This window comes from Nuphar pumila, chromosome 3 (assembly GCF_984573655.1).
Source record: "Nuphar pumila chromosome 3, dmNupPumi1.hap1.1, whole genome shotgun sequence".
NCBI lineage: Eukaryota > Viridiplantae > Streptophyta > Magnoliopsida > Nymphaeales > Nymphaeaceae > Nuphar > Nuphar pumila.
The window spans coordinates 80060837-80086949 of record NC_143251.1 but is presented as its reverse complement, the minus strand read 5'-3'; the positions used below and the strand labels follow the sequence as shown (position 1 = coordinate 80086949).

Below are 26113 nucleotides of genomic sequence, written 5' to 3'. Positions count from 1 at the left end.
CGCCTTTTATGAATCAGTATAAAGTAAATTGCTATACGACATATCGTTCATGTAGAAAATGCTCGTAAAAGCAAATCATGATAGTTATCAAGTTGTAAATCGATTTGTACTTTTTTAAGTCTAAACGTCGTGTCAATTTGTTACTATACCTTAACCTAAACCCTAAATCCTAAACCTAAACCCTAAATGCTAAACCCCAAACCTAAACCCTAAACCCTTAATATCTTACTAAACCCTAACGCTAAACCCTAAACTCTTAATAAATTACTAAACCCTTAACCTTAAACCTAAACCCTAAAACTTAGACCATAACTCTGAACCCCAAAATCCTAAACCCTAAACATCATGCCAATTTGTTTTTTAGTAAGTCTAAACATTGTGTTGATTTGTTTACAACAATTTCCTTTCCGCCTTTTATGAATCAGTCATTAGGTAAATCGTGATACGACATACCATTGTGTTGATTTATGATTTGTAGATTTAAAGCAACAATGATTTATGATTTATATAATGAGGATTGAGAATGATAAAGAAAGTGATTTACAAATTGTGTCATGTCTTACTAAACCCTAAACCCTAAACTAAAATCCTAAACATTATACCTAAACCCTAAATGATATGTATAACAATGTATAAATTTGAAGGCTAGATGAGACAATGATTTGTCCGTGCAATTGTATCACGATTTGTGCTCATGCCAATTGCTATTTTCATCCAGTTGTGACAGACATAAACGTCATTATACATGGTATAACATCTTAAAAATCGATACTAGAAAATACCTAATATCTTACACATCGATATACATATCGTATAATATATTAATCATCGATGCAACAATTCAACATAATATTCTTAATATCGATTTAAGATATTGTTTTGATTCTTAATATCAATTTCTATCACGATTCTGTATATCGATTTAGGATATTGTTTTGATTATTAATATCAATTTAAGATATTGTTTTAATTCTAAATATCAATTTTTAAGATATCAATATGAATTTTCAAATCGATTTAAGATATTGTTCTGAATCTTAATATTGATTTCTATGTTGATTCTTAATATGAATTTAAGATATTGTTTTATTCTTAATATCGATTTAAGATACTGTTTTGATTATAAATATCAATTGTTAAGATATCAATAAAAATTTACATATCGATTAAAGATATTGTTTTGATTTCTCATATCAATTTAAGATATTGTTCTGATTCTAAATATCGATCTTAAATATATCAACACGAATTTTGAAATCGATTTAAGATATTGTTCTGAATCTTAAAATTGATTTCTATGTTGATTCTTAATATCAATTTAAGATATTGTTTTGATTCTTAATATCGTTTTAAGACATTGTTATGATTCTAAATATCAATTTTTAAGATATCAATAAGAATTTTCATATCGATTTAAGATGTTTTGATTCTTAATATCAATTTAAGATATTGACTTGATTCTAAATATCGATTTCTATCCTGATTCTGTATATCAATTTATAATCTATCAACAGAAATTTTTATATCTATTTGTATGATATTTGATCATCCGATTGCGTTATAATATGACAATATTTTTGCAACAAAGGCAAATCTTTATAGTCGACAATGACGTCATTATAAAATCTTTTATTATATGACGTGAACCGCCAAAAACGTGAATCGACAAAAAAACTTTGGCGGGTCTCGTAAGCATTAAACTCCTAAGCTATAAAAGGAGTTCTTCGCAATATTTCCTCCTAAACGTTCCATAAAAATTATAATGCTTTATATTATTTTGTTGGAGCATCCTTCGTCGTCTCGGTAAGTTTTTGTGTTGTGCAGGTTACCAATGGCTTACATTCCTAAGAGAAGAAATGCTTAGTCGTCATCGGAGAAAACTCTTGACTAAATCATCCAAGAATATGCTTTGTATGAGCAAGTAGAAGCGTACTACATAATAATGAAGTTTGGGAATGATAAAGAAAGAGAGCAATTACTGGTAATGTATAAAGCATAGCCTAATCCGTCAGATATTAAAGATGGTAATCCAACGATGAAAAAGAAGAAGAAGAAGGATGATAAAGAGAAGCAAAATGAAAGGAAGGAGGAGGATAATAAAAAAAAGCAAAGAAAACCAAGGCAAAGGAAGGAGGAGGTAGAGGATAGGATAAAGCAAAGGAATAATAAGGAGAAGGAGGAAGAGAAGCGAAGGCAAAAGGAGGAGGAGGAGGAGAGAAAAAAGCAAAGGAAAAATAAGGAGAAGGAGGAGAAGCGAAGGCAAAAGAAGAAGGAGGAGGAGAGGGAAAAACAAAGGAAGGAGAAGGAGGACGAGGAAAAGAAGGAAAGACAAAGGAAGAAGCAGATGGATGAAGAGGAGAGGGAAAGGCAATTGAAGAAGGAGGAGGAAGAGAAGGAAATACAAAAGATGATCAAGTAATATTTAGCATAGCGAAAGAGGATAAGGCAAATGAAGAAGGAGGCGGAGGAGAGGGAAAGGCAAAAAAAGAATAAGGAGGAGAGGGGAAGACAATTGAAGAAGAAGAAGGAGGAGGAAGAGAAATAAAGCCAAATGATGAAGATGGAAGAGGAAAGGCAAATGAAAAAGCATCAGGATGAGGAAGAGAAGGAAAGGCAAAGGAAGAAGGAGAAGGCAGACGAGAAAGAGAAAAAAAGACAAATGAAAGAGAAAGAGGACAAGGAAGTGAGAGAAAGGCAAAGGAAGGAGAGGGAAGATGAGAAAGAGAAAGAAAGACAAAGGAAGGAGAAGGCAGATGAGGAAGAGAAGGAAGGACAAACAAAGGAGAAGGAGGTCGAGGAAGAGAAGGAAAGAGAAATGAAGAAACAGGACGAGGAAGAGAAGAAAAAACAAAGGAAAAAGCATACGATGGTCGCGAAGGACGGACGGAAGGAAGAAGTACAAAAGCAGAGGAAGAAAGAGGCTGAAGAGGAGAAAAGTATGACAAAGGTACGTTAATCGATATTGTATATCGTGGTGTACTGTTGTAGGTATTATTATGTGTAACAATTACTATGAATATTGATTTCTCTATATAGTGATTACTATGTATAATGATTATTATGTATAACGATTACTCTGTATAGCGATTACTGCGATAGCGATTAACTGTGATTTGATATTTTGTGTTATATACAGGTCATAAGAGAAGCAGAGCAGCAAGTGAAAAGCTAAGAGGGCAGTGTCAGTGGCCTGTAGTTCTACCGTGGTTCAGAAAACTGAGTGAATATCAGAATGACCGATTATGAAAGATGCACTTTGGCGGCCTTCTCGACCAACATTATTTTGAAAATTGTTGGAACACTATGACCCATCTAGTCAATAAGTGGAACCATAAGATGAACATGTTTCATTTTGGGGTTTTTGAGATGACCATGACCCTAGAAGATGTGGCACAAATTATGGGTCTTACGTGCCATGGAAGTGCTATCCTAACACGGGATTCAAACTATAACCCAAGGGACAATTGCACAACCCTTCTAGGAATGTCGACGGAGGAATGACGCGAGTGTATTTTTGGTGGAGGCAATTCCTCATCGATGAAAGTTTATTTTTTCTGTAATAAATGGGAAGGTCGGTTCGTTGCATGTGCATCTGAAGCAGCTGACCAAGAGTAGCGTGACTTCTTTCTTTATTTTTTTGGACTAACTTTATTTTTTTATTATTCTGGTTCGAGAATAAGTTAGTTATGGATGCAGTCCTGGGACACTTAGATGAGGTCGACAACTGAGCATGGGGTGTTGCTATGCTCGCACACTTGTACAATCAACTTTACCGTGCGAGTAGGGGTACCAAAATTGTTGTCGGGGGGGGGGAGGGGATGGCTATTTGTTCAAGTATTTGTTTATTACATATTTAGTGCATGTAGACTAAGCCTGTTGAAGGTTGTAGTCTTACTAATATATTATTTTTGTAGGCCTGAACTTGAGAGCATATTGTCGCCTTGTGTCCTCAATGTGGCCCGACAGTTTGTGGTTTTTCCATGATCGACGCATGAGCTTCAATAAGTGTCAAGTGCGAAAATGCTCAATACATTTTAGATGAGCTGCAATTAAATGAGGTAAATGGTTGTAATATTTAGCATTCTTAAGTAATCATCACTTTATGATTTTATCTTCATTAGTTCAAATCGTTATTTCCTTTGCATCTAACTTTCATTAGCATAAATTCTTATATGGTTTAGCATTCTTAAGTAACCACCACTTTAAAAATTTGTTTTCCTTATTAAAAATCGTTATCAAATTTGCATCTAACTTTCATTAGCGTAAATCGTTGTAATGTTTAGCATTCGTAAGTAATCATCGCTTTAGGATTTTGTCTTCCTTAGTACAAATCGTCATCGCCTTTGCATCTAATTTTCATTACCGTAAATCATTGTAATGTTTAACATTCTCAAGTAATCATCACATTCAGCATATTATTTTCCATAGTACAAGTCATTAACGCATTTGCATCTAACTTTCATTATAGTAAATTGTTGTAATGTTTAGCATTCTTAACTAATAATCGCATTCAGCATTTTGTCTTCTTTAGTACAAATCGTTATCACATTCAACATTTTGCATGAATAATTATGTTTATATCTAAGCCATAATCTCGATTGTACAGGTTGTGTGGAGACCTTATGGGGATGAGGAGGATGAGGACGATGAGGTTGTTGTCAAGGCTGCGAGACTATTTGTCTGCAATATTTGACTCTTTAGCAAATGTGAAAACGATATGCAACATGGTAGTCGAGTACTCCTACAAGCTGACTTGGGACAATCAATACCAAAATCGTCTGTGGCATTGAAAATAAAGATGAATAGTGGTGGGGCCACAAACGTGTACGTTTTAGGAAACAATTGGATAGTTGTAACAAAGGAGGTGTTCATGTCATACCATATGATTATAAAGAATGACAATATGACCCCAACTATTTCAAACAATATTGTCAACCCATGCATGGAAATCGACAGATTAAGGAGAAGCAACCTGAAAGTGAGGTCACTCTTGTCCCCAAGCGTGTCGTCCTCCAGCATAGACGTAACGCTCATCGTGTTCATTTGGCAGATATTACGGTTCCATTTGTTGCAGTACACGTTAAGGAGCAAACATATCTCTCATAGGAGAAGGTATCGTCTGACCAAAGGTTAGCGATGTTGGAGAAGGACATGCAGAGTTTGAGTAAGCAAATTGGGTCACTGGTTGAGATGATTACCAGTGGATTTTATAAGATCAATGGAATGAAGATGCCACCGAATAAAGAGACTCCACCAAGTCCAAGAAGGAGATTATGTCTATGCACATCTGAGTCGTCAAGCGTAAGTGAATAAACATATGTGATTTGTGTATCCCGATAATTCTATGTTATAATTATGACATTCTTTGTTGTAATTATATAATTCTTTCTTTAATAAGTATAACACAGAAGTGCCACTGAAAAATCGACAAGACTACATAAACTTAGGTTTGTAATTATATAACTCTTTCATGATTTGTACTTACGTATAGTGATTACTGGCTTATGGTTTATTATGTATCACGATTTAGCGATTACTTTGTATAACGCTTAATATGTATAGTGTTGAGGAAGTTACCATGATTTGTACTTACGTTTGCTAAATCATCTAGCGATTACTAGCTTAGGGTTTATTACTTTTAGCGTTTCTTGTGATAGCGATTACTTAATATGTCGATTACTCACTATAGCGATTATGAAGATACCATTTTTTGTACTTACGTTTGCTAAATCGTATAGCGATTACTGGTTTAGGGTCTATTATTTATAGTGTTTTCTGTTATAGCGATTACTTAGTTTAGCGATTAATAGGCATAGCGATTATAGCCAAGAGTGTTTAGGAAGTTACCACGATTTGTACTTACGTTTGCTAAATCGTATAGCGATTACTAGCTTAGGGTTTATTACTTTTAGTGTTTTTTGTGATAACGATTACTTAATATGTTAATTACTTAGTATAGCGATTATGAAGATACCATTATTTGTACTTACGTTTACTAAATCGTATAACGATTACTGGTTTAGGGTTTATTATTTATAGTGTTTCATGTGATAACGATTACTTAGCTTAGTGATTAATAGGTATAGCAATTATAGGCAAGAGTGTTTAGGAAGTTACCACGATTTGTACTTACGTTTGCTAAATTGTATAACGATTACTAGTTTAGAGTTTATTACTTTTAGCGTTTTTGTGATAGCAATTACTTAATATGTCGATTACTCAGTATAGCGATTATGAAGATATCATTATTTGTACTTACGTTTGCTAAATCGTATATCGATTATTGGTTTAGGGGTTATTATTTATAGTGTTTTCTGTGATAGCGATTGCTTAGTTTAACGATTAATAGGTATAGCGATTATGCAGTTACCACGATTTGTACTTACATTTGTTAAATCGTATAACGATTACTAGTTTTGAGTTTATTATGTATAGCGATTCTTTTAGTTGCAAGAAACGTCACATAACATTAGTATAGGCTTTAGGATCTGACACGCTACTGATGTTATGCTACGTGTCAATCATTTACACGTACTAACATCGTGTTGATGGTACTAGAAAATGAAATGACGTCTTTTAATTAATGTGCAATGTAATTTATTTATTTGTTAATATTCTTTTTGCGTGATTTTTGAAAACTGGTGGGTGTGAAACAACATGAATAATAAATGAATGAATTGTCGTGTTTTGCAAGGCACACAAGACATTTCCTTTAATAGCATGAAACATGTGACATTGTATTTAAAGAAGAAAATGAGCCTTTCCTATAACCTGCTTCGTGAGCAACGAACAGAAAAATTAAGGTTTCCTCTAACCTCCTTCTAAGTGCAAGTTGTATCGATGTTGAAGGACACTACAATTCAATCGAACGTCCACAAAAAAGGGTACCTTTGATTTCTATAACCTGCTTCATCTTTTTTATGTCGTTTACAGTTTCTTTACTAAATATAATTCTACAAATATTTTACTAAATATTCAGCTAATTTCAGTGCAGTATCTACAAAACAAGGTGCTAGAAAACTCAACAAAGTGCTCGAAGGGAACATCAACCGGATGCGAGATGAATTTGCAGAAGGACACACTATCAGTAATTTTGTACTTATGAAACCACTATCAGTTATACATTAATGTATGTTATGGGTATGTATATTAACAAATGCACATTTGTTGTAAACAAACTATACACGATTTCGTCATGTATATTCAAAGCAAGGGAAGAACCATGTCGGTCTGCGTCGCCACCCCATATTTTATGGTATATCGACTATCTTATATGTTTATTTTGTCTTTTTATTTACTAATGTATCTTCATGTTTTAAACTTACTATTATTACTATTCTGTTCAACAAAATATTGTCTGTCAAATGCCATACACGATTGGATTTCTAGACAAAATACAATATTGGGGTGACGTTGACCAAATGGTAGACTTTTGTTCAAGTGAAAAGGTTTGTGACCATATCGATTTGTAAGATGTTAAATCTATTTAAGATCTTGTTTTGTTTCTTAATATCGATTTTTAAGCTATCAATAGGAATTTGCATATCGATTTAAGATATTGTTTAGATTCTTAATATTGATTTTATGCTGATTCTAAATATCAATTTTTAAGATATTGTTTAGATTCTTAATATCGATTTAAGATATTGTTTTGATTGTTAATATCTATTTTTATGTTGATTCTAAATATCGATTTAAGATATTGTTCTCATTCTTAATATCAATTTCTATGCTGATTCTTAATATTGATTTAGGATATTGTTTTGATTCTCAATATCGATTTTTAAGATATCAATATGAATTTCTAAATCGATTTAACATATTGCTTTGAATCTTAATATCTATTTCTATGTTGATTCTTAATATCAGTTTAAGATATTGTTTCGATTCTTAATATCGATTTCTATGTTGATTCTTAATATCTATTTTAAGCTATCAATAGGAGTTTTCATAGCGATTTAAGATGTTGTTTTGATTTTATGCTGATTCCTAATATCGATTTAAGATATTGCTTTGATTCTCAATATCGATTTATATGTTGATTTTTAACATCAATTTTTATGGTATCAGTACACATTTTCATATCTATTTTTTAAGATATTTTATAATCAATTTGCATATATTGATTCCTACACTATGGCAATCAGAAAAGCATTGGGTCTTATACGTGTTGGATGTACGAGAACAAAAAATATGGTTATACAACTTCTTGGACTATGACATTGGTGTAGACTATGACATTGTGCATTTAGTAAGTTTTTATCTTTAAGATTACTGTATCTTATACCGTGGCCCAGAATTTACTTGCTTTTGCAAAAACCACAAGTTGCATTTTTCAAAGACAAGTTGGGTGTCGACATTTGTCCGTGGAGGCTTCACGTCGCAGATGATGCTTTTTTACAAAATAATGATGTCGATTGTGGCATCTTTGTAATGAAGTATATTGAAGCAATATACTATGGACGAGCACCACAATTCACCGTTGTATGCTGTACACTTAAACATGTTTTATTAACCTATATTATTGATGACTATATTTTTATATTGTTCTCATTTTCAGTTTTTTTTTCCAGGATGATATATATGGATTCCACAAAGAACTATGCAAAGAATTGATGAATTTTCTAGTTGAGGAAGATACAAAAACCCAGTCTGCAAGATTACCTAGAAATCTATGAAGGACACGATGCCCCCAGGAGTAAGAGGAAGTCATTTTAAACGTCTACTTGTTCTCAAGGATAACGTGAAGTGGGTTACGTTCTACTGTTGAGAGAGAGAGTGCAATTTTTTGTTCAACTTTTAATTTCCAATTTTTTAATGTACAGACTTTTGTTACAAATTTGGTAAGACTGTGTACAAAATTCACATTGATCCATAAACCAAAATTCATATTGGTTCAAATTTCTAGTGTCGATTTGTGAGATATGATTTTTTGTTAACATCGATTTATTATAACGTTCGATTTGTGGTTCAAATTTTGTGATTTCAAATCGTTGTAATGATAGGTGTTCGAAAAAAAAATCGATACTAGAAAACACATAATATCTTACAAATCGATATTTATAAAGAACGAACATTATAAGCCTTTGTTCACCACATACATCGCTAATCCCTTTTGCAATTTTCAATCATGTAGGGTGAGCATCACAATGATTTATTGACAATACACCTATCTAATCGCTTATTGGATTTTTATTTACGAAGGGTGAACATTACAAGCCTTTGTACACCGCATACATCGCTAATCCCTTTTGCAATTTTCATTCACATACGGTGAGCATCACAACGATTTCTGAACAGTACACGTCTCTAATCGCTTATTAGATTTTCATTTACGAAAGGCGAACATTACAAGCCTTTGTATGCCGCATACATCGCTAATCCCTTTTGCGATTTGCATTCACGTAGGGTGAGCATCATAATGATTTCTGAATAGTACATGTCTCTAATCGCTTATTGGATTTTCATTTACAAATGGTGAACATTACAAGTCTTTGTACACCGAATACATCGCTAATCCCTTTTGTGATTTTCATTCATTCATGTAGGGTGAGCATCACAACGATTTCTGAACAGTACACGTCTCTAATCGCTTATTGAATTTTCATTTATGAGGACGAACATTACAAGCCTTTGTACACTGCATACATTGCTAATCCCTTTTGCGATTTGCATTGACGTAGGGTGAGCATCATAACGATTTCTTAACAGTATATATATCTAATCGCTTATTGAATTTTTATTTACGAAGGGCGAACATTACAAGCCTCTGTACACTGCATACATCGCTAATCTCGTTTGCGATTTGTAAGATATTATGTGTTTTCGAGTATCGATGTGTGAGTATGTTGAATTTTCGTATATCGATTTGTAATATATTATGCTCAATTATTGTATATCGATTTGTAAGATATTATGTGTTTTCTAGTGTCGATTTTATGATATGTGTAGTATGATTTCTATTATAGAATTACAACAAAGAATTATAATATTACAATACAGAATTATCAATTTACAACAAAGAATTATAGAATTGCTACAAAAATTATCATTTTACAATAAAGAATTATAGAATTACAACAAAGAATTATCGATTTACAACAAAGAATTATAGAACTACAACAAAGAATTATAGAATGCTAAATATTACGATGATTTGTAAGATATGAAAGTTAAATGTTACAACTATTTTGAAGCTAAAAAATCCACACGTGATTTCTGTGTTGTGTTGCTCACTTTTGAATTGAACAGAGCTTGTCATGAAACAGAACAATATCACACACTACATTAAGTTCAACAAGAAATGCTAACATCCTCCCAAAATTGTTACATACCAAAAGACTTGTTATACTCATGCCGTCATTCCACTCAAACAGGTCGGGTGGATTGCAGGTTCTAACATTGCAATGAATGTCTGTATGATATTACTGCATGTTGGAAATTACACAAGACATTGATAGGTTGCACGTAATATAATTTACATTAGAAGCAATGTACTGTATTACATACATGTTCATGTGAAGGGCTTGGTTGCTTAGGGGTTGGTTGTTTCTTAGACATTTTCTTGCCAACCAATTCCAGTGCACCCTTTCTCCTTCGACGACTGCGATCAAAGGCAGTTTTTTTTTTTTTGATACCCTTCGCTAGGTAAATATTTCTATCATAATCTATAATGTTTACTCTTGACTTGTCAAAGATGATGTTTACGCTTCGGTGCAACTTCTCACAAGGGTCAAGGGAAGCTTAATTTTCACCTACGTTGTTTGATCCTATTTTCTTAGATTGGTCTTCACGAGCTGCAACAGACTCATGGTAAATTAACTGCACTTTTTTAAGTAATTTTCTTGACACGTTTCTCATACATATATAGGCCTCTTCACTTTTCGATGTCAAATCTGCAACATGCATAAGTGACCTACATAGTTGTTGGTAACGGGAGGCTATCTGGCACTTCTCATCAACACAAGATGGATTGACATTATTTGTCTCTAGCAGTTCAATCTTTGCTTGTCTCGTTCATCTTCACATTAAATAAGACTCAAGTATTTCTTGTATATTCTCTTGATTAAGTGCCTTTAATGCATGACAACATAAAATACTTTTAAATTCAAACATTTTGCACGTATATTCAACTATTCTGTTGTCAACATTGTACGTAACATGTGCTTCTTGCCTTTTTGGATGCTCTTCGACATCCCATACAACATGGTATGTGTGTATATTTTCATATTGCATATGTCCTTCTATGTTGCAATTCATGACCTGTATAACATTCTTCTTAGTTCATTCAAATACAGTTAAAGTATACAGATCTGCAGATCGCGTCAATATTTTTATGCTCAAAGTTACAGGGCGGGTGTTGAAGCATTTCGCATCTTGTTCAAGCTCATTCTGTCTAAGACCCTATACAAATAATTCATACTGTTCCATGAAACGAAACATTGTTAAACATGAATATAATGTTTTTTTTAGTGTGGCATGCATATATTCAACTCTTTGTGTACTTATCATACCTGCACAAAAGTATTGTCTTCCATATGTCAATGCCACTTCTCTTTTCTGTATATAAATATTATAACCACACATAGTCTTTAAGGTCGTACATCTGAATCATTTGCTCACAATCAGACATAAATGTGACCTCGTCTATACTCTCAAGTACACATGGTCTAAACTTTTTTATCAAACCCTCTCTTCTGATTAAAAATGTGTCCTATGTTCTTTGTTGTATTTTGAAAGATATGCCACAAACATAGGCAATGATGTGCATATGGCCATACATGAGACACTGCAGCTGCAATTTTATGATCACGATCTGTAAGTACAGCTCCAGGGTGCTTCCCATTCATTGTCTAAGTAAATACTCTGAACAACCACTCAAAGGTTTCCTTGGTCTGGTCATACAAAAAAGTGCCGCCTAATATGCAACTCCGTGAGTGATGATTCACTCCGACAAACTGCGCAAATGGCCATTGTTTCGTATTAATCTTCATTGTCGTATAAAAAAAACACACATCAATGAAGCATTCATAATCCACTCTTGACTTTGAATCCGCCCAAAACATATTCACAGCATACCCATCTTCATCCAGTTGCATTACACTAAAGAAACTAGGGTCAATGTTTGTTTTTTTCTGTAGGTAATCAACCAAAGAACATATTCCTACATTCTTCATGTTTTCTGACCTCTTCCTTCTCAAGTAGTTTCTTAGATCCATAGGTGTAAATGGTATATTCTCGCGACCACCATCTACGTGTGCGCAGAAATTGTATGTCTTCCTTGGTGCAATGTCAACGATATTAACAATTACAACATGAGCTTCAGTTACTTTACGATGTGAACTTAACATAGGAGTGATAAATAAATTGGCTAATTCATGGGTATGATCATTGATTAAAGTACAAACTACATATTTCTCATTCAGAAGTTTTCTTAACACTATTCTCGCTGGACAACCACATCTTGAATCTGGCTTGCTTCTTGTTGGATTTTCACTTTACTTCTTTCAACCTTGCTTAGAACAAACACATGCCTTTCTCACCACGACACCCTATGTATTTTTTGCCCAAGAATACCTTCTAACACTGAAGCCAAGTTTTAAGCATAATCATTGTAAAATTTGTATGCAACTTTCTCATTATTAAATTACATTCCCTCTACGAGAACAAAGTCATGTGTACTATCATGTAGACTTGAGGTGCCTGCACCTTTGTCAAGTGCACTGTCATGATCATCTACCCCATTATCGAATTTCATTTCGTCTGTTAGAATATTCAAGTCAAGAGTGAATCCAATGCCTGCACCCTTCTTATCGTGTGCATCATTAGTGCACATATTCAATTCTTCAGGTGCGTCGATAGAAGAGATGCTCATTGTTCCATGACTTCCCAATGATTGAGATAGGTAATCGTCACTGCAACTAGTTGATATGCTCAACACTGTCATGTACAAAATATCAATTTGCGTTAGCCAACGCATACGTTTACTATGATTTATTCAAGATGCATATAACAACGACTACCGATTAGTTAAGCATAATAGCATACAAATCGATATTTACAAACAACACCATATCTAACAAATTAATACTCAAAAACACATAATATCTTATAAATCGATATACAACAATTCAGCATAATATATTATAAATTGATAGTAACAAACAAAACAATATCTCACAAATCGATAGTAGAAGACACATAATATCTTATAAATCGATATACGACAATTCAACATAATATATTACAAATCGATATTAATAAACAAAACAATATCTCACAAATCGACAATAGAAAATACATAATATCTTACAAATCAATATACGGCAATTCAGCATAATATATTACAAATCAATATTAACAAACAAAACAATATCTCGCAAATCGTCACTAGAAAACACATACAGCTTACAAATCGCTATACGAAAATTCAACATAATATTACAAATCGATATCAACAAACAAAACAATATTTCATAAATCAACATTAGAAAACACATAATATATTGCAAATCGATATACGTCAATTCAACATAATATATTACAAACAAAATAATATCTCACAAATCAATATACATATTACTACAATCGCAATTTGTGTTACATTATATATACTAAGTGAATAGACGATACTGGATGGGGTAGAGGCCCTTGCTCGCATCTGTAACCAAGCATTCTTGTCAACAGGTCCCAGCGTCTTATAAATGTCTTCAAGTTTCCAACCGTTGAAATGATAAAATCTACCTGGAATAACAAAACAACACCTTAATGACACTCACGATGACATACGTTCTTCAACAATAGCATAATGACATGGAAAGGTACTCATGACACTTTAATGGCACTTGTTGGAATGTTTGTGCTTTATTGTTTTTTTCTATACTACCTAACGAAAATGAAGAAGAAAAGAAGACTGTAAAAAGAGATGGCCAACAAATCTCTCTTTGACGCCCACCAATGGTAGAACCAATTATTTGATTTATAGTTATCTCCATGAGGTAGGAACGAACCAGAAAAAGTTTTCTGTCTAACACAAGGCAAGAACGAGAAGACAACCATGTGTTATAGCACATGCTAAAAACATAGGCAGAACGTGCAAATCTATATACAGGGAGCGGAAGGACATTTACATCCAACACATATCTATCTTACGAGAGGACATTTCTGTCAAAAGCATATCTACCTTTTTTATATGTTATTTTATTATAAAGTCATCATGGGTAACATTGACATATGAATTGTCATGGGTCCCAAGATATTCCTCTGTACACACAGGAACACACAAATTTGTGTGTCGGGGAGAACACACTACACCCTCTCAAACTAGATCGAAACTAATCCACCAATTGTTAACCAGCAGATGACACGTGCTACAAAAGAAAATATCTAATGTCTTTCATGGGAGAACCGACCACCCTCAAGATGGTGAATAAACGACACTCCCTCCACCGCCACAATCCAGCGACAAGTCTGGTTCGAGGACATGCAGTGATGGAGTTGAATCTGGATTGAGGTGACCTTCGGTTGCTGTAGTTGAAGGAGGGAGACTCATATGTTTATTCGGGCTTACAATCAAATGTTTCAACAGTTGCGATGGTGCATCATAACAGGACTCTCGGGAGGTGCGTCATAGATACAAGCCAACCAGATTTTAAATTCATGCAGAAAATCTAGTCTCAAATTATGGCACTTCGATCCACTGAACTTAACAATGGTATGTTTCTCATTCGTGTCACAAATGAGGATGATTAGAAGATAAAAAAAAAGCGAATAGCCGTTGGAAAGAATTCTAATGATCTTATAAAATTGAATGAATACAAGAGATACAATGAATATATATAGTAGAAGTATACAATTTCCTCTAAAATACTGATTCTTAGAAAGTAGTTAGATTTGGTTGATCTGATAACCATGATTAGAGTGCCAAAAAATACAGACTATCACGTATCACAGTATTCGGTATATACAGAGTATCATTGTATTCGATATACTATGATAATAAGGATACTGAATATCATGTTTCTTTTACTCTCCCTCAAGTTGGAGCGGACAAATTGAGGATGCCCAACTTGGTCTTGCAACGAGATAAGTGGTCAGTGCCAATAGCCTTAGTGAAGAGATCTGCATACTGCGAGTGCGTGAGAACAAAACTAGTTTTAATCAAGCTCACTATGAATTTTTTCTTGCGCGATATGACAATCGATTTCGATGTGCTTGGTGTGCTCGTGATAGACTAGATTTGCGGCAACGTAAAGAGTTGCTTGGTTGTCACAATACAATGTCATGGGCAAGGAGTGATGGATGCCAATATCCATCAACATATACTTGATCCATGTGAGTTTACATCATGCTAAGGCCATGAACCGGTATTCAGCTTCAGTCGAGGAGCGAGACACGGTGGGCTGCTTTTTAGTCTTCCACAAAACGGGGTTGTCCCCAATCATAATACAATAACTGGATGTGGACCTGCGAGTGATTAGGCAGGAGGCCCAATCGGAATCACAATAACCAATCACGTGGATGTTGCTTGTGGCAGATATTAAAATTCCTTCCCCGGTGCAACTTTTGATATATCGAAGGACACAAATAGCATCGTCCATATGCGTTTGTCGCAACTGACTGTTGAATTGGCTTAGAATATTTACCACAAAAACTATATCTACACAAGTTACGGTGAGATATAATAACCGACCCACTAGACGTAAGGTGTCATCTTCATGACTAAGCTTGATATGGGATTCCATTAGTGATTTGCTTGGTTTTGCTCCAAGGAATCATATCTCCTAAAAAATATCAAGAGCATACTTACATTGAGATAGGAAGATGTCATTCTTGGATCTGGCGACTTCAATGCCGAGAAAGTATTTTAAACGTTTGAGGCCTTTCAGTCAAAATTATTGATTTATGTGTACTTGGAGTTTCTCGATGTAGGTGAGATTATCTCCTGCAATAATGATATTGTCCATATAAATCAGAACAAATATGTGTGCTCCGTTAGTAGCCTTTGAAAAAAGAGAGTAGTTAGCCTTAGACTGAGCAGAACCTTCTTGAAGCATATAATGTGAAAGTTTAGAAAATCAGTTTCAAGAAGATTGTTTAAGACCGTACAACGACTTGTGCAACTTGCAAACTTTATGCTCTTCCTGAACCAAAAAACTTGGTGCCAAGTTCATGTATACCTCTTCACTGAGATCCCCATGTAAAAAGGCGTTGTTAATGTCTATTTGATATATATGCCAATGCTTTATTGCTGAAATAACTATCAAGCATCGTACGGTGAACTGGGGCAAACGTCTTATTATAATCTAATCCTTCAATCTGAGTATAGCCTTTGGCCACGAGGCGGGTTTTATGTCTTTCAATAGAGTCATCAGAACGATATTTTGTTTTGTACACACATTTGCATCCAACAGGGTGCTTTCCAGTGGGTAAATCCACAATCGACCAAGTGTGGTTTTCTTCTAATGCCCTAATCTATGCGGTCATGGCATCACGCCAATACTGGAACTTCATGTCTTGGGAGAAGGTTTTGGGTTCTAAACATTGAGAAATAGCACTTAAAAAGGTATGGTGTCTCTGAGAAAAATGATCATACCTTATGACTTTGGACAGTTCATGATTTAAACTATGGATCTTTTCTCTCGCGTCGGTTGATTGGAGTATGGAAGCAACAGTGTAGCAACTGTAGTCCTTGAGGCGCTGTGGTGGTTGTCGGTTTCTTTCAAATATTCGGGCTTGAATGTGCTCAACGGTGTCGGGACTGGAGTCGAGGTGAACGGGTGTAGGTGTCTCATTGTCAATACTTTCATTGGATTCTTGAGTCTCGCAAGATTGAGGCTCACAAATGGGAATGGGTAGGATACTCTCATCTTCTTCATTTGGAGTATTATGATCTTGAAAAAGAAAGACATTTTCATAAAACTTGACATTTTGATTAACAAAAATCTTGTGTGTTTTAAGATCATACACACAATATCCTACTTGAGCATATGGGTATCCTATGAACACTACTTTGTGGGCAAGATTGTCAAATTTATGAGAGTAATGGATATTATGAGTATAGCACAGACATCCAAAAACTAAAAAAAGTTCATAAGTCAGTTTTTTTTTATGCAGTAACTCGTAAGGTGTCTTCCCAAATAATGGTTTTGAAGGAATGCGATTAATGATGTATCTAATCGTTAAAACACATTCTTCCCAAAACTTAATAGGTAGGGAAACTTGAAACCGCAACGCCCTAGCAACATTAAGCAGATCCTTATGCTTGTGTTTGACCACACTATTTTGTTGGGGGGGGGGGGGGGTCGCAACACAACTATGTTGATGCTCAACACCCTTTTGTATAAAAAAAAATGTATGTTTAAAAAAAACTCAGTTCTATTATCAAATATGAGACTTGAAATTTTACTGTTGAATTGGTTTTCAATAATAGAGAAAACAAATTTGATCTGAACTATGGTTTTGGATTTGTGTCGCATAAGGTGAACTCATGTGGTCCTGAAATAATCGTCAACAATGGTCAAAAAATATTGTGCTCCGGATAATGAGGTGGTTTCATATCCTCCCCAAATGTCACAATGGATAAGTTGAAAAGGCTTTGATGAAGCAATGGATTCCTTGGAGGGGAACTCGGTTTCTTAATAGACCCATCTACGAAACCAAATTTATTTTTCGCATATAGTGCCATGGTCATTATGCGGCACCATCTTGTGTAGTTATCGCCAGTCAATGGTTGTGATACCAGCGCCATGCCGGGATTGTCTGAATGATGGAGAAAAAAGGAGTTGTTCATCTCTTCAGAGTTCAGGCTTGACATACTTTCGACTTTGCTATCCATCTATAGAGTGGATATACAGATTGAAAAAGCAAATTTGGACAGTGGACGAATATTGCAGCAATGAAGATGCTGCAAGTAAAGATAAAAAAGAAATGGCATGAACAATAGATGCACAGATGATAGAGGGCCGATAATATCTTGCAGCAGGGGCTGAAGTTGATGCTTGGCAGAAAACAAGCCACACTATGTCCTATGCTTTGATACCATGAAGAAAAAGAGAATAGCGGATGGAAATAATTCTACTCATCTTATAAAATTGAATAAACTCTAGAATATCGATTCCTAGAAAGTAGCTACATTTAGTTGATCTGATAACCATGATGAGAGTGCCAAAAAATACAAAGTATCACGTGTTACGGTATTCAGTATATATAGAGTACCACTGTATTCGATATACCGTGATAACAAGGACACCAAATATAGTGTTATACCGAATACAATGTTTCTTTTAGAAGACGATTATATGACGAGGAGCATGGCGAGTTGGAGGATGCACTCTCATAGTTAATCGCTGGATGCTCGACATGCCCTTGAAACTTGAATCTCAGACCCGTGTTTCCATCTGAATACGATTGCTTAATCTCTCTTTGGAGTTTTGGAATATGGAATATTTTGAAGGAATCGCGGAAGATCTCAATGGTTCCTTGATAGAAGTCGATCATTTTACTCCTATATTGGGAAGAAACCACTTTCCCTGCATTCGTATTGAGGTTCCGCTGAAGTTTATACATCAACCCTCCATTGAAATTCAGATTGAAAATCGACATTGCACAGTGTGTGGTTCCCTCTACCATTCAGATGCAACTTGTCCCAAGAGATCTAATGTCAATGATTCAAACCAAGTGGCTAACAGTGGCTGGACTTTAGTTCTCATGACTAGGCGCAATCTAAAACTGAAATCATCGTCCCCTCAGGGTATCCCTGCTAATCGCTACCAGGTACTTGCGACAGTGGTCCAAGAGGATTCAAAATTAAAAGAGGTGAATTCTACAGAAGGAAATGAGGATTCTCTGTAGAATCCGAACGTAATGTAGGTTGAAATTCCCCCTGGGTTTTAAGTTAAAGAGAGTAGAGCACCCCTCTACAACACTTCTAAAAGATCGATGTCCAAGAATAGAGTGGATACAAAGACTGCTACCGAATCCAACGTCAAGCTTCACAGTTCATTCTCATGTGGTAGAAGAATCCGGCAATGTCGTACGACCACCGACCCCTGGTAAGGGAGAGGGTGGTGTATGTTCCCCCCCCCCCGATGATTCACTGAATCCCACGTCTGTGTTCGGGGCTTTGAATGAGCACCAAGTATACAAGCACATGGGGCTCGTATTCCCGTGTATGTTGACATAACTTTGCATCGGACTCTGGTGTTGTTGCAAAGACTTAAGTACCCTTTCTTGCTATTCTTCTCATAAAGTGATGGCTTGAGAAAATGACAAAAATGCCCTTCATTCAAAAAAGAAAAAACAAACAGTTCAAAAAAAGAACAAACATGTCCTCTATCCAGAAAGTCGAGGATGATGTTGACTCTTCAAAGTCTTCTTCTTCTTTCTCCGTAAAACACTGTAAAACCCTCTCTCTCTCTAGAGAAGAAATCAAGGGAGGATTCTTGAAAAGACTTAAGTGCCCCAAAGATGATTATTTAAGACCCAGTCTTTGCACTGCAGGATTATTCGAGAAAGAAATCTCCCCTGGAGGAGGCCATGAACATCAACCCTCTCACTCTCTCTCTCACTTCTCTTTCTGCTTCTGTGCACATCCAGCAGAAGATCCTACATTGCTCCATCAAGCACCGACTGACCTGCACATTGACTGTTGTGGAGCCTTATTCAGAGTTTTTACCCTTACAGGAGGAGGGTTTGGGGGCTCATCCAAGCGTGGGTAGCATCATTCAACTAAATGAGTTGTAGATCCTGATTCAGAGTTTTTACCCTTACAAGAGAGGGGTAAAACCTCATCTCACTCTCTCTCTACTTTTGTGCACATCCAACAAACGATCCAACATTTCTCCATTAAACACCGACTCACCTGCACACTGACTGTAGCATCATTCAACTTGATGAGTTGTGGAGCCTGATTTAGAGTTTTTGTCCTTACAGAAGGGGGTTTGGGGGCTCCTCCCAGCGTGGGTAGCATCATTCAACTTGAAGAGTTGTGGAGTCTGATTCAAAGTTTTTACCCATTCATATTTTAAGGCATTAGATCTCATGTTTGAACATCCACGCATGTGCAGTTTGCTTTCATCATGTTCAGTTGCTTTCTAGATTATACTTTGAATTCTAGTGCATTTTAGATCTATCGATTTGTATGTAACTAGAGCTCATTTTCAGCTGATTTTTTTATTGCAACTTCATGCATATGTCTTCATGCTCTCCACCAAAAATCAGATCATTCTGAGTTTGTTTGACCCACTTTAAAATCGAGATTCAGAACCTGTTATTTTGCACCGTCAGGATTTTAGCAGAATCAGGACCAACTTGCGAGAGTGATTTCTCCCTAACCAGAGATGATCTTTCTGATCCGTAAAAAGGGTTGTTTTTTAAATTGAATCTAGTTTGTTCATACCAAATTTCAGTGATTTATATGGTGTTTTCATACCAGTTTTGGGTCAAAAACCATAACCCTGTCACCCTGTGTCATTTTAACGGCTCAGATTTTGATCCATTTTGTTTGAATTGTATTTCCCTAATGGGAGATCATTTTTAAATTCTGTAATACGGGTTCTCTTCGTTTATGTGTATAGTTCATCTCTATAAATTTTCAGAATTTTTCATGGTCAATTACTATTTTATTTTGATTAAATACCAAAACCTTGTATCCAGATTTTATAAATGTTCTGATTTTGGCCCCCATATCATAATTGTTGTAGCACTTCTTCAACAAATCGCTATTTGATTTGCAATATTCTTCAGCAAATCATTGTTATGATTTTTTTGGGTCTCTAATGAGTCTCTACTATGATTTGTAGTATTTTTGGGTCTCCAACGAGTCTCACAATGATTTATAGTGTTGTCCGGTCTTTTAACTATGATTTATAGTGCTTTGGGGTCTCCAACGAGCCCCACAGTGATTTATAGTGCTTTCCGGTCTTTTAACTATGATTTATAGTGTTTTCGGGTCTCTAACGAGACCCACAGTGATTTATAGTGTTGTTGGACCTCGATATAGCGATTTTTAGTGTTTCTCGCTAAACACTACAGCGATTTGTGATACAAATGACAATCCGAATCAGGACCAACTTGTCAGGGTCATATCTCCCTAACCAGAGATCGGATTTCAAATCCGTAAAAAGTGGTGTCTTTGTTATGAAGTCTAGTTTATTCTTATAAAGTTTCAGCAATTTCTATGGTAATTTTATACCCCATTTGGATCTAAAACTAGACCCCTATCAGTCTGCCTTATTTGAGTGACATAGGTTTTTATTTTATTTTGTAAGAGTCATAATTCCCCAACGGAAGATCATTTTCCAAATCCGTAAAAAGGGTTTTCTTCCTCTATGTGTCTAGTTTATATTTGGAAAGTTTTATAACTTTCTATGTTCATTTGATATTTCAAACCTGTTAAAAACCGAGACTTGTTATTATTCTCTTTTAACTGAGTGGATGGAAGTTAATTATAACTTGTTGGAGACATGTCTCAGTTTTTAACAGGTTTGAAATATCAAATGAGCATCGAAAGTTATAAAACTTTCCAGATATAAACTAGATACATAGAGGAAGAAAACCTTTTTTACATATTTGGAAAATGATCTTCCGTTAGGGAGATATGACTCTTACAAAATGAAATAAAAACCTATGTCACTCAAATAAGGCAGACTGATAGAGATCTGGTTTTAGATCCAAATGGGGTACTAAATGACCATAGAAATCGTTGAAATTTTTTAGGAATAAACTAGACTTCATAACAAAGACACCACTTTTTACGAATTTGAAATTCAATCTTTGGTTAGGGAGATATGGTCCTTACAAGTTGGTCCTGATTCGGATAGCCATTTATATCATAAATCGCTGTAGTGTTTAGCGAGAAACACTACAAATCGCTATAGCGAGGTCCAGCAACACTATAAATCGCTGTGGGTCTCGTTAGAGACCCGAAAACACTATAAATCATAGTTAAAAGATAGAAAAATACTATAAATCGCTGTGGGGCTGGTTGGAGACCCCAAAGCACTGTAAATCATAGTTAAAAGACCAGACAACACTAGAAATCATTGTGAGACTCGTTGGAGACCCAAAAATACTACAAATCATAGTAGAGACTCATTAGAGACCCAAAAAAATCATAATAACGATTTTCTGAAGAATATTGCCAATCAAATAGTGATTTGTTAAAGAAGTGCTACAACAGTCATGATATGGGGTCAAAATCTGAATATTTATAAAATCTGGATACAAGGTTCTGGTATTTAATCAAAATAAAATAGTAATTGACTATGAAAAATTTTGAAAATTTACAGGGATGAACTAGACAGATAAACAAAGAGAACCCGTTTTACAAAATTTAAAAATGATCTCCTAATATGGAAATACAATTCAAACAAAATGGATCAAAATCTGAGCTGTTAAAATGACACAGGGTGACAGAGTTGTAGTTTTTGACCCAAAACTAGTATGAAAACACCATAGAAATCGCTAAAATTTGGTATGAACAAACTAGATTCAATTTAGAAAACAACCTTTTTTACGGATCGGAAAGATCATCTCTGGTTAGGGAGAAATCACTCCCGCAAGTTGGTCCTGATTTTGCTAAAATCCTGACAGTGCAAAATAACAGGTTCTGAATCTCGATTTTTAAAGTGGGTCAAACAAACTCAGAATGATCTGATTTTTGGTGGAGAGCATAAAGACATATGCATGAAGTTGCAGTAAAAAATTTAGATTAAAATGAGCTCTGGTTACATACAAATCGATAGATCTAAAATGCACCAGAATTCAAAGTATAATCTAGAAAACAACTGAACATGATGAAAGCAAACTGCACATGCGTGGATGTTCAAACATGAGATCTAATGCCTTAAAATATGAATGGGTAAAAACTTTGAATCAGACTCCACAACTCTTCAAGTTGAATGATGCTACCCACGCTGGGAGGAGCCCCCAAACCCCGTCCTGTAAGGGCAAAAACTCTAAATCAGGCTCCACAACTCATCAAGTTGAACGATGCTACAGTCAGTGTGCAGGTCAGTCGGTGTTTGATGGAGAAATGTTGGATCGTTTGTTGGATGTGCACAGAAGTAGAGAGAATGGAGAGAGAGTGAGATGGTTGATGTTCATGGCCTTCTCCAGGGAACTCTTTGCCTCCCTTGATTTATTCTCTAGAGAGAGAGGGTTTTACAGTGTTTTACAGAGAAGAAAGAAGAAGAAGATCATGATTAAAAGTTCAAACATACATTTTTTATGGCTCAGGTTTGTTTCGTCGGATGACCATCGGGAGGAGCCCCCAAACCCTTCTCCTGTAAGGGCAAAAACTCTGAAACAGGCTCTACAACAAATCATGTCGAACGATGCTATCCACTTTGGGAGGAGCCCCCAAACCCTCCTCCTATAAGGGTCAAAACTGTGAATCAGACTCCACAACTCATGAAGTTGAATGATGCTACCCACGCTAAGAGGAGCCCTCAGACCCCCTTTTCTGTAAGGGTAAAAACTCTGAATCAGACTCCACAACTCTTCAAGTTGAATAATGCTACCCACACTAAGAGGAGCCCTCAGACCCCCCTTTTCTGTAAGGGTAAAAACTTTGAATAAGACTCCACAACTCATCAAGTTGAATGATGCTACCCACGTTGGGAGGAACCCCCAGACCCCTCTCCTATAAGGGTAAAAACTCTGAATTAGGATCTACTACTCATTTAGTTGAATGATGTTACCCACGCTGGGATGAACCCCCAAACCCTCCTCCTGTAAGGGTAAAAACTCTGAATCAGGCTCCACAACAGTCAATGTGCAGGTCAGCCGGTGCTTGATGGAGCAATGTAAGATCTTCTGTTGGATATGCATAGAAGCAGAAATAGAAAGGAGAGAGAGTGAGAGGGTTGATGTTCATGGCTTCCTCCAGGGGAGATTTCTTTCTCAGATAATCTTGCAGTGCAGAGACTGGGTCATAAATAATCATTTTTGGGGCACTTAAGTCTTTACAACCACTCATTTTCAAGAATCGTCATTTTTTTGGCACCAATGGAGGAGAGGGTACTTAAGTCTTTGCAATCGCATCAAACTCCAACGCTAATTAATGCTGACAAACATGGGGATACGAGACACACATGCTTACATACGTGGTTCTCTTTGGAACCCCCGAACATGAGATGTAGCTAACTGGCCTGTTCGGGGGGGGGGGGGGGAACATATAACCTGCTTTGCTGGTAAGGTAACCACCCCTTTCTAACTACATGCCTGCCACTTCCTTTCCACCGAATCCCAAATTCCTGCAAGCAACCACCGACCCCTGGTAAGGTAACCTCCCCTTTCTAACTACATGCCTGCCACTTCCTTTCCACCGAATCCCAAATTAGTTATACCTTTTCCTAATGGGAACCTTGAGAACCACCTTATAGAGGCCCCAATCCCATACCCACGTTACTTATACCATTTCTGGATCCTTTAATCTGAATTCTTTAAAACCATTTAGTAACTCCAAAACCAAACCTAATACCGTTGTTTAGTCTCCCACCACCATATCTAATAACCCTACCTCCAAACCTCATACGATGTCTCCATAACACCAATGGTTCAACCTCTTACCATGTGGGGTCTCAAACTAACCAGCCAATATCTTCAAAGGGGGTAAACGAGTGGCTCTCTCCCACATCTCAAAATTTTCAGGAGATCTATCCATCCCATATTGCCTTTCAAAGTGAACTATTATAATGTTATATCCGGACAATAATGGCTCAGCGCATGAAGAGAATAAACTTGCACATGAAGCATGCATTTCATTTTCAGAAGGAGAAATAGTTATGTCATCTCTTGAGCCTAATCAAGGAGGTTGCATCAGATCTATCTATTTGTTCCCAATGAAGGTAGCACCATGGAATATAAGGGATCTCACTAATAAAATTACTCAGGGAGACAACATCTTCTTACTAGCTGGAATATAAAACCATAACTGAAATGTATCAAAGAAATAGCACATACCGGTATTCTTCGTGGAAGAAACAAGCGTTGGTGCAGGTGCACGACGTTCTCCTCAACTTATCGACACCTACGATGAGCCCATGCCATCCAGTCAATGGTGAGCAGGACCCTGAATCCAATAAGAAATGAGGACACCTTGGTTGCACTCATCAAGCAACCATGCCTCAATTTATAAGGGAAGGAGATTGGGGTGTTATATACATGGCATTTCTGAATGTGAACCCTTCACAGAGCATTCATGTATGTGAACCCTTCACATGCCATATTGAATGTGAACCTTTCACATTCACGGAACCCCTTCCTCATTAATTCTCCACTAATACCTCACTAAAGCCTTCATTAGTGACAAACCAAGTCACACATAGGGTTGGACCCGACTCAAAATGTCCAATATTCTCCCACTTGACCCATTGACACACAAAGACACTAAATCAAAGTTCACATCGTTATCTCAACTTAGTTTTTCATGTGGGTTCACATGCTATCCGGTATCAAAAAAATGAATCATATGAGTTATGGAGATGAACATCTCTTTATGAAATGTCATATTTTCATGTATTATAATATAATTTATTTTCAATGTTTTAACATGTTAAGATTACTTTTATGAATAGGTTGGTTTCTAACCCATTCTATTGGTCCTTTAATATTATTATTCTACTATTCTCTCTAACCAAATGAGAGATCCTTTATGTTGAATCAACAATACATAAAGCCATAGAAAATCAATTCAGACTCACAAATGTGATCACATATAATCATAATGTATTATCATACATTAAAAGGAATCAAACTGACCGATCCCCTTTACATGTTGGGAATATAATCTTGGTGCTAGCCCTTTAGTAAGGGGATCTGTAGTTATTTCCTTTATACTGATTATATCAATACATACCAGATGATTCTCAGTCGTTTCTTTAACAACAAAGTACTTTAACTCCATGTGTCAACACAAGGTTGAGCTCTTGTTGCTATTTGAGAAGGACACAACTGCTTCATTATCATAAAAGATCTTTAGTGGTTTCTCAATAGAGTCCACAATCCCAATACTCATAATAAAGTTTCTTATCCAAATGGCCTGAGATGAAGTCTTATATAGAGCAATGAATTCTGCTTCCATAGTATGAGCAACAATTATAGACTGTTT

The 26113-nt window shown here is 35.8% G+C and overlaps 1 protein-coding gene across 1 annotated transcript in view; it reads right to left on the bottom strand.

Annotated features, from left to right (window-relative positions):
* LOC149843076 (E3 ubiquitin-protein ligase RGLG2-like) overlaps positions 1–26113 on the bottom strand; it is a 163913-nt gene that overhangs the window by 13645 nt on the left and 124155 nt on the right. The gene's annotated exons all lie outside the window — the stretch shown is intronic.